This window comes from Spinacia oleracea, unplaced genomic scaffold (assembly GCF_020520425.1).
Source record: "Spinacia oleracea cultivar Varoflay unplaced genomic scaffold, BTI_SOV_V1 SOVchr0_008, whole genome shotgun sequence".
NCBI classification, from domain to species: domain Eukaryota; kingdom Viridiplantae; phylum Streptophyta; class Magnoliopsida; order Caryophyllales; family Amaranthaceae; genus Spinacia; species Spinacia oleracea.
The window spans coordinates 38,524-50,940 of NW_026614336.1; positions in this window are offsets into that span (position 1 = coordinate 38,524).

Consider the following 12,417-nt stretch of genomic DNA (forward strand, 5'->3'; position numbering starts at 1 on the left):
CTACCTAACCGAAAATATTAGAACCTTAAGGGCGATTCTAGTTGGTCAATCTTAAGGCGGATCCGGACGTGCTGTGGACTATCTACGGAGGGACGACACTTGGAGTCCTAAAGACTTGTTCTTGTTCGGTTCGGGCGCAGCTAGGGAAGGCACGCAACAAAGAGTATGCATCTAAACTATGCTAAATGATTATGTGTAAATAATATGTTTCCTGGCTTTATGGTTTTTCCGCATGATTTATGAACTGTCATATGAATCATAACCTAACAGTGGTATCACGAGCCCCTTATTATTTTCATAATCTAAATTGCATGAACATGGTTAAATATTACAAATTTGCAAGAATTAAAAGGGGTGATTAATTTTCGTAATTGTTAATTAATTGCAAATTGCGTTTATTTAATTATACGTACGCAGTTTTTCGGCAGTTTCTTCGTTACTCATCCGAATTGAGTGATTTTTGTGTCAATTCCGCATGTAAAAGGCATTCTAAAATTTTGACAAAAATAGTATTTTTCTGCCGAACCCAGAATTCTCAAATTCGAAGCCTAACTATGACTTTTCGAAGGTTTTAGTTTTTCGAATGCAAAATTTCGTAAATTTAAGATGTTAAATTAAATATTTGCGATTCTTGTTGATAAATCTTGAATTTTTGATTGACCTACTGCATATGTTTAACAAGTTTGAATGCCTAGTCTTGTTAATTATGCAATCTAATTTGTAATTATGATTAATTTGTTGAAAATTAGAATAATTTAGAATTAATTTGATTTTCATAATTAATTGTAATTTAATTAGAAACCTATGATTAAAAACCACCATAAAAAATTGTAAATTTACGATAAATTTTAAATTTTTATGACCTAGACTTGAATCCATAACAATCGGAAATCAATTGGATAATAAATTTTCGATTTTTTCGCCCTAAAATTATGAAATTAATAATATTTATTAATTTGTCATTAATTTTAAATATAAATTTTAAATTTTTATGCGATTCGTTCATATAACTTGCACGCACGAAGCAATGGACGCTTCGTGTTACCCTTAAGGGGTGTTGTATAATGCGGGCATGCGACGACGAGCAAGGGAGCTCGTCGCCCGTGCGGCACGAATGCAATGAGCAAGGGCGTAGTGCACGAGCACAAGGCAGCAGCCCTGCCTTGTGTCGTGTGCCACGAGCAATGAACGAATGGGCAGGGGCGAAGGGCGAGCCAAGGCAGTCGCGTGTGGGCAGCAAGCGAGCTGCGCCACAACGCGCGCTGCCTCGCACAAGAGCGCGCAGCCTCGCGCGCAGCGAGCGCAAGCTCGCGTGCCACGAGCGCTGCGCCCAGCATTACTCGCGCGCACAGCGCGCGATGTCGCGCCCCAGCGAGCGATGTCTCGCGCCAGCGAGCGATGGCTCGCGCGCGCAGCGAGCGATGTCGCGCGCCCAGCGAGCGATGTCGCGCGCCCAGCGAGCGATGGCTCGCGCGCCCAGCGAGCGATGTCGCGCGCCCAGCGAGCGATGTCGCGCGCGCGCACTGCGAGCGATAGCTCGCGTGCGATGAGCGCTGGCGCGCGCAGCGAGCACAATGTGTGCGGAGGCTTGCGATAGGGAAGCAGCAGCTATGCGACGAGCGCATGGGCTGCGCGCACATGGCCAGCAATGGCTGTGTGCGTACGGTCCATGGGCGTGCAACGCGTAGGGTGTTTGCGTTACGATTAGATCGTTTTGAATGTTTAATTTGAAAATTTCAGTTCACGTAATTTTAATTAATTTTAAAATTAATAATTTGAATTATTTTCTTGGATTTTAATTTTGAATATTATAATTATAATAAATGTTATTTATTCTAATTATTTTACTAAAATTAAAATCATGAATTAATTTAAATACGACTGAAATTAAATTAAATTTTTTTTGGGATTCAATCATAAATTGATATGAGCTTTAAATTTTAATTAAATTTGTATGTTTCCGGTTAGACTAGAAATACATTTTTATGTTTAAAATTGGTAAAGCATATGAATTTATTGGTTTAAGTGGGAGCGCCTTTTAGTCATAAACTCTTGATTAGGTCTACAAATCCTTAAGGTTAAAACAACTTGATTAGAATTAATAAGGACTGAATAATTGGTAGATTATTGGTGCCCTTGATTAATTGCTGCAAATGTTTACGTGATGCATAATGTGTTTTACTAACCAGCTATGTGGGCCATTCATGATAATGAATGGGTGAATGGTATATATTGTATATGTACTGTTTTGCAGGTTATGAAGTGACTAGTATGGCCCAAATAGGATAGAAAATATGGTCTGCGTACCATTAATTTGAATGTAATTGGTCTAAAGTACCAAAGTTATTTTTCAATTCAAATATGGTCTGCGAACCATCAAATAGTTGTAATTAGTTATAGCTTATCCTATTTGAAGAAAATGGTGCCTCCCACGGAGATTTTCAAGACGGACTTTGAAGTCAAAGCTTCAAGATGAAGTCGGGCCATACTAGATCACAAATATCTTATGCATGTTTTAAGTTATTTATTGTTTTAAATATGTCTTAAAATGCATGAGATCAAAAGCTTGATTATGTTGCATGATTAAGGATTTTAGTTCACTTAAAATCTAACCAACATAGTAAGAGCCTTAAGTTCCAAACTTAAAAATTGAGTTAAAAGGTGCCATGCCAAAATATACACTTGCTTGGATATCCTTTACATCAATCTAGTAATAGTTTTCGCTCAGCGAGGTGTTACTTATTGGTCCTAAAGGGGCAAGGTACACAAATAATTGTGAGTACATGTTAGTTTTGGTGAAACTCAACGATATAAGTAAGGAGTCCTTTTATGTCGTGGCAAATTCGATAGGTTTATCTAATAAGTTCTTAGACGTACCTATCAACCAAGAATAGTTTCTAGACTATTAGCAAAAGGCTTTTGCTTACCTAAGATGTTCTAGGATTAAGTCGACAAACCGTGCTTAGTTCTTCAATGATTTTAGGATCTTGGAATCATTTTATTCACACCTGCCGGAACAATAAAATCGAATAAAATGCTAATAACTTGTTTGAATTGCATGGTTGCTTTAATTTCAAGTTATTATTCATGATAAATGTTTAGACTTTGCATGCTTCAATATATGTTTTAATTATTGTTTATAATTAAATATCTTACACTGCAATAAATCCTTTTAGAAAGGTAACAGTAAATTTCCTCGATTGGTAGTGAATCCAAGAACGATTCACGGAAATGAGAGAAAGTGAGCAATTTAAAATGTACGTTTCTTATATCGACTTTTATGGTTGTTTTCGAGTATCAAAGTCGAATGGCAAACCGATTGGTGCTTGTGAATTCAAAATACAATGTGGTTTTGAGATCATAAAGCATTGAGTTTAAACGCTCAACTTTACCAATGGTTAACAACCTAAAATCCTTTTTCCATTTAATTCTCGAATGAGTCTAGTTCCTAGACATTCGAATAGATCGATGCTTAGAGAACTTTAGAAGCTTCTGGTAAGATCATCTAGTTGAAACAGAATATTCAACATAAATTAAAATGGTAAAGAACCTTGTTGGTGACATTGGACATGTCTAACGAAGTATAAAAGTCAACACTAAAGAATTCAATTCTTAAGACTATAAGAAAGGGTACAAGAAATAGGAAAACGAGGAACAAATGAAAGGAATTTACGATTCCGTTTCTACCTATAAATTTATGTTTAAAGAGAAGTGACCTAGCAATCAAACTTCCTTGGTATCATATACCGCTTGAGGTTCTTACTTCGGTAATAACTCAAATAATGGAAGCTAGGATACACTAATGACCTACAAGTGGGAAATGAAGCATGGCAATGCTACATTAGTTGTAGGGTCATCTAGTTTGTTTTAAGTCCTTTCAAAGGCTGGAACTTAATGGCTATTTTGTTCCATAATCAGCATACCTAAATTTCTGCTTCAAACACAGAAAGACTCACATTCAGAAGAACAAAAACAATGCTTGTTTGTTTGTTTATTTGAATGAAATGGTCAATTACTGGTTGAGTCAATATGCTTGATTAAAACAAACAACTCTTTAAAGAACTTTACTAGGTTCAAATCAAACCCTTGATTTGAGTTCCATTAAATCTTTGGCATTGTTGCTTAGACCATATCAACAAGTTAACATTCATAAGCTCTATTTTGATGGACTTTTGAAAGTTGGTTGATTTCTAGATCAACTTAAGACAAGCTAGTCTTACTTGTTGAAAGTAACAAAGAATATGAACTATTGTTAGAACGCCTAGACGATAGAGTTCAAAGCTAAAGAAAGGTTTTATGACTTTATTATTTCACATGGATTTGAGTGAATATAGGTTTATTTACTCAAATGTGATATAAGTTGAATCTGTTTGGCTAGTTCAAAGAATCAGAAGTATAAAATCCACTCGGCAAGAAATCATAAAGATCTAGGTTAGATCATGTTGATGATTACTTGAGACCAAATATGATCATCAATGATTGTGTGTTGTAATTTCACAATCTAAGATATGGCATATCTACGTTAGAATGATCGAAGTCAATTAGTACTTGATTCGATCAATGATGAATCATAAAGACTTTTCCTATAATTTCTAAAACAAAATGCTCAACTACCACCAAACTAAACCAAATTCGTCAAAGCTATTGAAAAGTAATTTCAGGATATCTTTTCAATTATATATATCTAAAGAGTTGCTAAACTCAGTGGGAGCTTAGTGTTTGTTATTCAACAAACTAAGGCCCAAGTCTAGATATATGTTTCATTGTGATTTATTCAAATGAGACACAAGGGTATTGTTTCTACCACGAATTTTTGAGAACATAATGTTTGTTTGCTCGAAATAATGTCCTTTTGGAGATTCGTTTCCAAAATGACAAGTGGGAGAAAATAGACCTCGAAAGTTTTCGAGGCGAACAACAAACATAAACGGACATTCCGGAGGCTTTTCGAAGTGCTTCAGAAAATCCGAACTTATTCTGAAAGGACTTTAGAAGTAGCTTTTAAAGAATAGACATCTCTTAGAAGACTTTACAAGTGCTTCAAGGAGAATAGAATATTCAAAGGACTCTCAAAGTGCCTGTTGATATTCTATTGTTTGATGTTCTATACCCAAGTAGGCATAGAGTTCAAGTCACTGGAACTATGAGATTCTTCTATTAGATAGTAAGGAAACATAGAGTTCTGGTCAATGAAACTATGAGATTCTTCTATTCGATAGTGAAGAAACCTACAACTTGCAGTCAAACTATTATCATGTAGATTAATGAGTTTATGACTTGTAAGAAAGCTATGACGAAACCTAGATTCCCTAAAATGGTTAGAGGCCATATATAGACTCAAATGTTTTAAATGGTTAGAGGCCATAAAACATACTCAATGTTTTGATGACAAAATTAAAATTTTGTTGATTTGCAAGAATAGTTTCACACCTATTGGTTGCAAGTTTGTTTTAAGGATAAAAACCATCAAACATGGAATTGTGTTCACACACAAAGCTAGATTAGTTGCTAAAGGTTACAAGCAAATTCATGGCATGGATTGTGTTGAAACCTCATGCAAAATCGTAATGCTTAAGTCTATAATTCAAGCAATGATTGCATATTGGTACATATGGCAATTGGATGACAAAACGTATTCCTCAATGAAATGTTGGAATAAACTATGTACATGGTATGTCATAGGATTTGTGGATCCAAATAAATGCTTGAAAAGGAAAGCTAGCTTATGAAATCTAAGTACAGATTTAAGCAAGCAATTGGAAATTAGAAATGTATTTTAGTGAAGCTAATAAGTATTTTAGTTTCATAAAATGTACATGATTCTTATAGATATATAAGAAGTTTAGTGGGAGTACTTAAAACTTAATTGGTCCTATGTGTATTACACACATATCTCTCTATTGTGAAATAACATTCAAATGCTAATGACTTAGATTTGAAATAATTCATCAATGATGGACCATGGCGAAACTTAGTACATACTGGGTATTAAGATCTATTTACAAAAATCTTATGATATTGTTTTGGATTAAGTAATGGCATTTACTAAATCAAACACGAAAGTCTCCATTGGAGATATTCGACCCATGTGAATAAATCTAAGTAAAGGATGTTTGAACTATGTATAAACATTTACTAAGTTAAACATCAAAGAGTCTAAATGAGATTCTTAACCTATATTATATGTCAAAGAATTTAGCTGGATTCAGTATCTGCTGAAATTGAATAAGCTAAAGTTACATGAATAGAATTCAATTGGGAATTATTCTGCAAAAGAATTTATCATGTATGATATAATATGAGGATCGCCAAAAACGTATCGTATGACTTTAGCCATGACGAACATATACCAATCTCTATTGATCTAAGTGAAGATCAACTAGATTGAGATCAAGAATACTTATGGTACTTGAAAAGGTACATAGGAATAGTTCTTGATTCAAGGAAATAAAGATATGCTAAATATTGATGCTACACGCAGAAACACTGGCAAAGGATCAAGCAAGACCCCTTTGGAGTTAACCATTGACAAGGACGAGCTATAGAGCATCGTGTTTTGAAATGGCAACATGGGTTGGAGACCATGAGTTGTTGCGTGGGAAATTAAAAAAATGATTTCTATGTTCTAAGATATAGTTGAGAGTATTCCACATATCTGTGAACTGCTTGGATAAGTAATTCCAAACAAAGCATCACTAGCAACCTATAAAGTTGAAGTAAAAGTAATTATTGCCTAAGAAGCAATAAAACAGGGTTGTTTAAAGTTCTTCACTGAACTTGGGTAGATCACCTATCTGCTGGCTTGATGATTCTTCATTGAAAAATGCGTAGAACCACTTATGAAGCAAGAAAAACGTCTGCTAACTTGATGGTTCTTCATTGCAAAATGAGTAAAACCACCATCGAAGTAAGAAAGACTAGATCACATAATAAACAAACTCGAAAAGATCTTATCATCATATCTCGAAGAACATTCGATGAAAAGGATATTAAGATTGGCAAAGCATGATAACTAAACCTATGCAACAAGTGAGAAGCAACACTCACATTGTAGCACTGGAAATCAAGCATAGCTTTGAATTCCATGAACTGTTTTAGAAGATGGGTTTGAGGCCCATGCTTGTAAAACATTGGGGTTGAACATTTATCATATATGAAATGTATTTTCATATTCCATTTAATCTTGGTTTAGTATTAAATGATGAGTCACTTCAATTTGACGATATATTCAAGATAGACTGTCAGGACCAGTCCTGTGACTAAGAAATGTCTATCAAGTGAACTTGAATGTCAAAGATTGAAAATGGTCCCTAATCGGAGTTTTCTATAAAATTGGACGCATAGAAAACGTTAGACGATTAGAATGCAAGATGACTAGTAGTTCTGTTTCTTGAACTATGTGGACATGGCAATGTCATAATCATTTGCATAGATACTTACTTTGGGAAGACTAGTATCGGACAAGACCTATGAAACTTTACTGTAAGAGATGAAAGTCTGTCATAAGTAAATTTCATTAAATTATTAGACACTAAATCCTCAATACCTGAGTGATTTGAGATTACTTGTTTGAGAACTGGTTGCTTTGACGTTGACCAACCGTCGCACCGTAAAAGGAGGCTATAAAGGCAACGCTCAGGTAATCACCTATCAAACGAAGTCTAATCTCAAGATCGCAAGATTGGGATTGTCCTCCCATAAATCGGGATGAGATGCTTAAAAGTTGTACAAGGCCACTCGGAGAGCTAGAAACTGTGAAATGCATGGCCGTGCTCGGATGAATCATAGGCTATGATTATCTGTTTATTTGATCAGTTGAACTCTGAAACCGAGGAACACCTCTGGACATAATAAGGATGACAACTCTTACCTTATGTTCAAGAGCAAGCATCGAGCGACAAAGGAATTAGGAAATGCACACTTGTCCCTAAGGACAAGTGGGAGACTGAAGGAAATAATGCCCTTGGTCCAAGTATGCATTCTATGTTAAGTCTAATAAATGCGGTTCAGTATTAATTAACAAGTTAATAATTCAGTGAGATCAAGTGAGCTGAATGCCTAGCTAGAGGCCGCTTCAGTTCAAGTGGAATTAATGATATTAATCCACAGCTTACTCTTGACTGAACCCGTAGGGTCACACAAATAGTACGTAAACGGATCAAGTATTTAATGGCATTAAATACTCCATCTATGAATATTCGGAACCGACGGATCTTGGTTTCAGTGGGAGCTAAGATCGTCACAGGCAAGAAATGAATACTCCGGAAACGATGATATTGCCGGAAACGGAAATATGGATCGTATCGGAAATATGAATATTATCCAAGTCGTAGATGTTGCCGGAAACGGAAACATGGTACGTATCGGAAAATATTATTGGAAATGGAAATATTACCAGAATCGGAAATATTGCCGGAAACGGAAATATTGTCAGAATCGGAAATATTACCGGAATCGGAAAATAATTCCGGAAACGGAAATATTAAATATTTGTTCGAAACGGAAATTAATTCCGGAATCGGAAATATTAAATATTGTTCGTATCGGAAATAAATTCCGGAACTGGAAATTTAATCGGAAGCGTATCGTACGAATTAGCATCGGACGAGGCCTGCCGGACGAAGGCCCAGCACGAAGCCGGGCCATCGCCCAGCAAGCACGCGCGCCACAAGCCCAGCCAAGGCAGCGCCCAGGCCTACCGCAAGGCAGGCCCAGCGCGCGCCAAGGCCACGGATGCCTGGCCTTGCTGTTTGTGCGGCGCGCTTGGCTTGCTGGGCGATGGCCTGGCTTCGTGCTGGGCCTCGTCCGGCAGGCCTCGTCCGATGCTTATTCGTACGATGCGCTTCCGATTAAATTTTCCGATTCCGGAATTCATTTCCGATACGAACAATATTTAATATTTCCGATTCCGGAATTAATTTCCGTTTCGAACAAATATTTAATATTTCCGTTTCCGGAATTATTTTCCGATTCCGGTAATATTTCCGATTCTGACAATATTTCCGTTTCCGGCAATATTTCCGATTCTGGCAATATTTCCATTTCCGATAATATTTTCCGATACGTACCATGTTTCCGTTTCCGGCAACATCTACGACTTGGATAATATTTATATTTCCGATACGATCCATATTTCCGTTTCCGGCAATATCATCGTTTCCGGAGTATTCATTTCTTGCCTGTGACGATCTTAGCTCCCACTGAAACCAAGATCCGTCGGTTCCGAATATTCATAGATGGAGTATTTAATGCCATTAAATACTTGATCCGTTTACGTACTATTTGTGTGACCCTACGGGTTCAGTCAAGAGTAAGCTGTGGATTAATATCATTAATTCCACTTGAACTGAAGCGGCCTCTAGCTAGGCATTCAGCTCACTTGATCTCACTGAATTATTAACTTGTTAATTAATACTGAACCGCATTTATTAGACTTAACATAGAATGCATACTTGGACCAAGGGCATTATTTCCTTCAGTCTCCCACTTGTCCTTAGGGACAAGTGTGCATTTCCTAATTCCTTTGTCGCTCGATGCTTGCTCTTGAACATAAGGTAAGAGTTGTCATCCTTATTATGTCCAGAGGTGTTCCTCGGTTTCAGAGTTCAACTGATCAAATAAACAGATAATCATAGCCTATGATTCATCCGAGCACGGCCATGCATTTCACAGTTTCTAGCTCTCCGAGTGGCCTTGTACAACTTTTAAGCATCTCATCCCGATTTATGGGAGGACAATCCCAATCTTGCGATCTTGAGATTAGACTTCGTTTGATAGGTGATTACCTGAGCGTTGCCTTTATAGCCTCCTTTTACGGTGCGACGGTTGGTCAACGTCAAAGCAACCAGTTCTCAAACAAGTAATCTCAAATCACTCAGGTATTGAGGATTTAGTGTCTAATAATTTAATGAAATTTACTTATGACAGACTTTCATCTCTTACAGTAAATTTTCATAGGTCTTGTCCGATACTAGTCTTCCCAAAGTAAGTATCTATGCAAATGATTATGACATTGCCATGTCCACATAGTTCAAGAAACAGAACTACTAGTCATCTTGCATTCTAATCGTTTAACGTTTTCTATGCGTCCAATTTTATAGAAAACTTCGATTAGGGACCATTTTCAACCTTTGACATTCAAGTTCACTTGATAGACATTTCTTAGTCACAGGACTGGTCCTGACAGTCTATCTTGAATATATCGTCAAATTGAAGGGACTCATCATTTAATACTAAACCAAGATTAAATGGAATATGAAAACACATTTCATATATGATAAATGTTCAACGCAAATGTTTTATAACCATGGGCCTCAAACCCATCTTCTAAAACAATTCATGGAATTCAAAGCTATGCTTGATTTCCAGTGCTACAACGTGAGTGTTGCTTCTCACTTGTTGCATAGGTTTAGTTATCATGATTTGCCAATCTTAATATCCTTTTCATCGAATGTTCTTCGAGATATGATGATAAGATCTTTTCGAGTTTGTTTATTATGTGATCTAGTCTTTCTTACTTCGATGGTGGTTTTACTCATTTTGCAATGAAGAACCATCAAGTTAGCAGACGTTTTTCTTGCTTCAAGAGTGGTTCTACGCATTTTTCAATGAAGAACCATCAAGCCAGCAGATAGGTGATCTACCCAAGTTCAGTGAAGAACTTTAAACAACCCTGTTTTATTGCTTCTTAGGCAATAATTACTTTTACTTCAACTGTATAGGTTGCTAGTGATGCTTTATTTGGATTTACCTATCCAGGCAGTTCATAGATATGTGGAAGATTCTCCAACTATATCTTAGAACATAGAAATTATTATTTTAATTTCCCACGCAACAACTCATGGTCTCCAACCCATGTTGCCATTTTCAAAACACGATGCTCTATAGCTCGTCCTTATCAATGGTTAACTCCAAAGGGACTTGCTTGATCCTTTGCCAGTGTTTATGCGTGTAGCATCAATATTTAGCATATCTTTATTTCCTTGAATCAAGAACTATTCCTATGTACCTTTTCAAGTACCTTAAGTATTTTTTATCTCAATCTAGTTGATCTTCACTTAGATCAATAGAGATTGGTATATGTTCGTTATGCCTAAAGCCATACGATACGTTTTTGGCGATCCTCATATTATATCATACATGATAAATTCTTTTGCAGAATATTTCCCAATTGAATTCTATTCATGTAACTTTAGCTTATCTAGTTTCAGTAGATACTAAATTCAACTAAATTCTTTGACATATAATATAGGTTTAAGAATCTCATTTAGACTCTTTGATGTTTAACTTAGTAAATGCTTATACATAGTTCAAACATCCTTTACTTAGATTTATTCATATGGGTCGAATGTCTCCAATGGAGTCTTTCGTGTTTGATTTAGTAAATGCCATTACTTAATCCAAAACAATATCATAAGATCTTTGTAAATAGATCTTAATACCCAGTATGTACTAAGTTTCGCCATGGTCCATCATTGATGAATAATTTCAAATCTAAGTCATTAGCATTTGAATGTTATTTCACAATAGAGAGATATGTGTGTGATACACATAGGACCAATTAAGTTTTATGTACTCCCACTAAACTTCTTATATATCTATAAGAATCATGTATATTTTATGAAACTAAAATACTTATTAGCTTCACTAAAATACAATTCCAATTCCCAATTGCTTGCTTAAATCTGTACTTAGATTTTATAAACTAGCTTTTCTTTTCAAGCATTTATTTGGATCCACAAATCCTATGACATACCATGTACATAGTTTTCTTCCAACATTTGATTGAGGAATATGTTTTGTCATCCAATTGCCATATGTACCAATATGCAATCATTGCTTGATTTATAGACTTGAGCATTACGATTATGCATGAGGTTTCAACACAATCCATGTCATGAATTTGCTTGTAACCTTTAGCAACTAATCTAGCTTTGCGTGTGAACACAATTTCATGTTTGATGGTTTTTATCCTTAAAACAAACTTGCAACCAATAGATGTGAAACTATTCTTGCAAATCAACAAAATTTTAATTTTGTCATCAAAACATTGAGTATGTTTTATGGCCTCTAACCATTTAAACATATAGTCTATATATGGCCTCTAACCATTTTAGGGAATCTATATTTCGTCATAGCTTTCTTACAAGTCACAAACTCATTAATCTATATGATAATAGTTTGACTGCAAGTTGTAGGTTTCTTCACTATTTAATAGAAGAATCTCATAGTTTCATTGACCTGATCTCTATGTTTCTTCACTATCTAATAGAAGAATCTCATAGTTTCAGTGACTTGAATTCTATGCCTACTTGGGTATAGAACATCAAACAATAGAATATCAATAGCCACTTGAAAGTCCTTTGAATATTCTGTTCTCTTTGAAGCACTTGTAAAGTCTTCTAAGAGATGTCTATT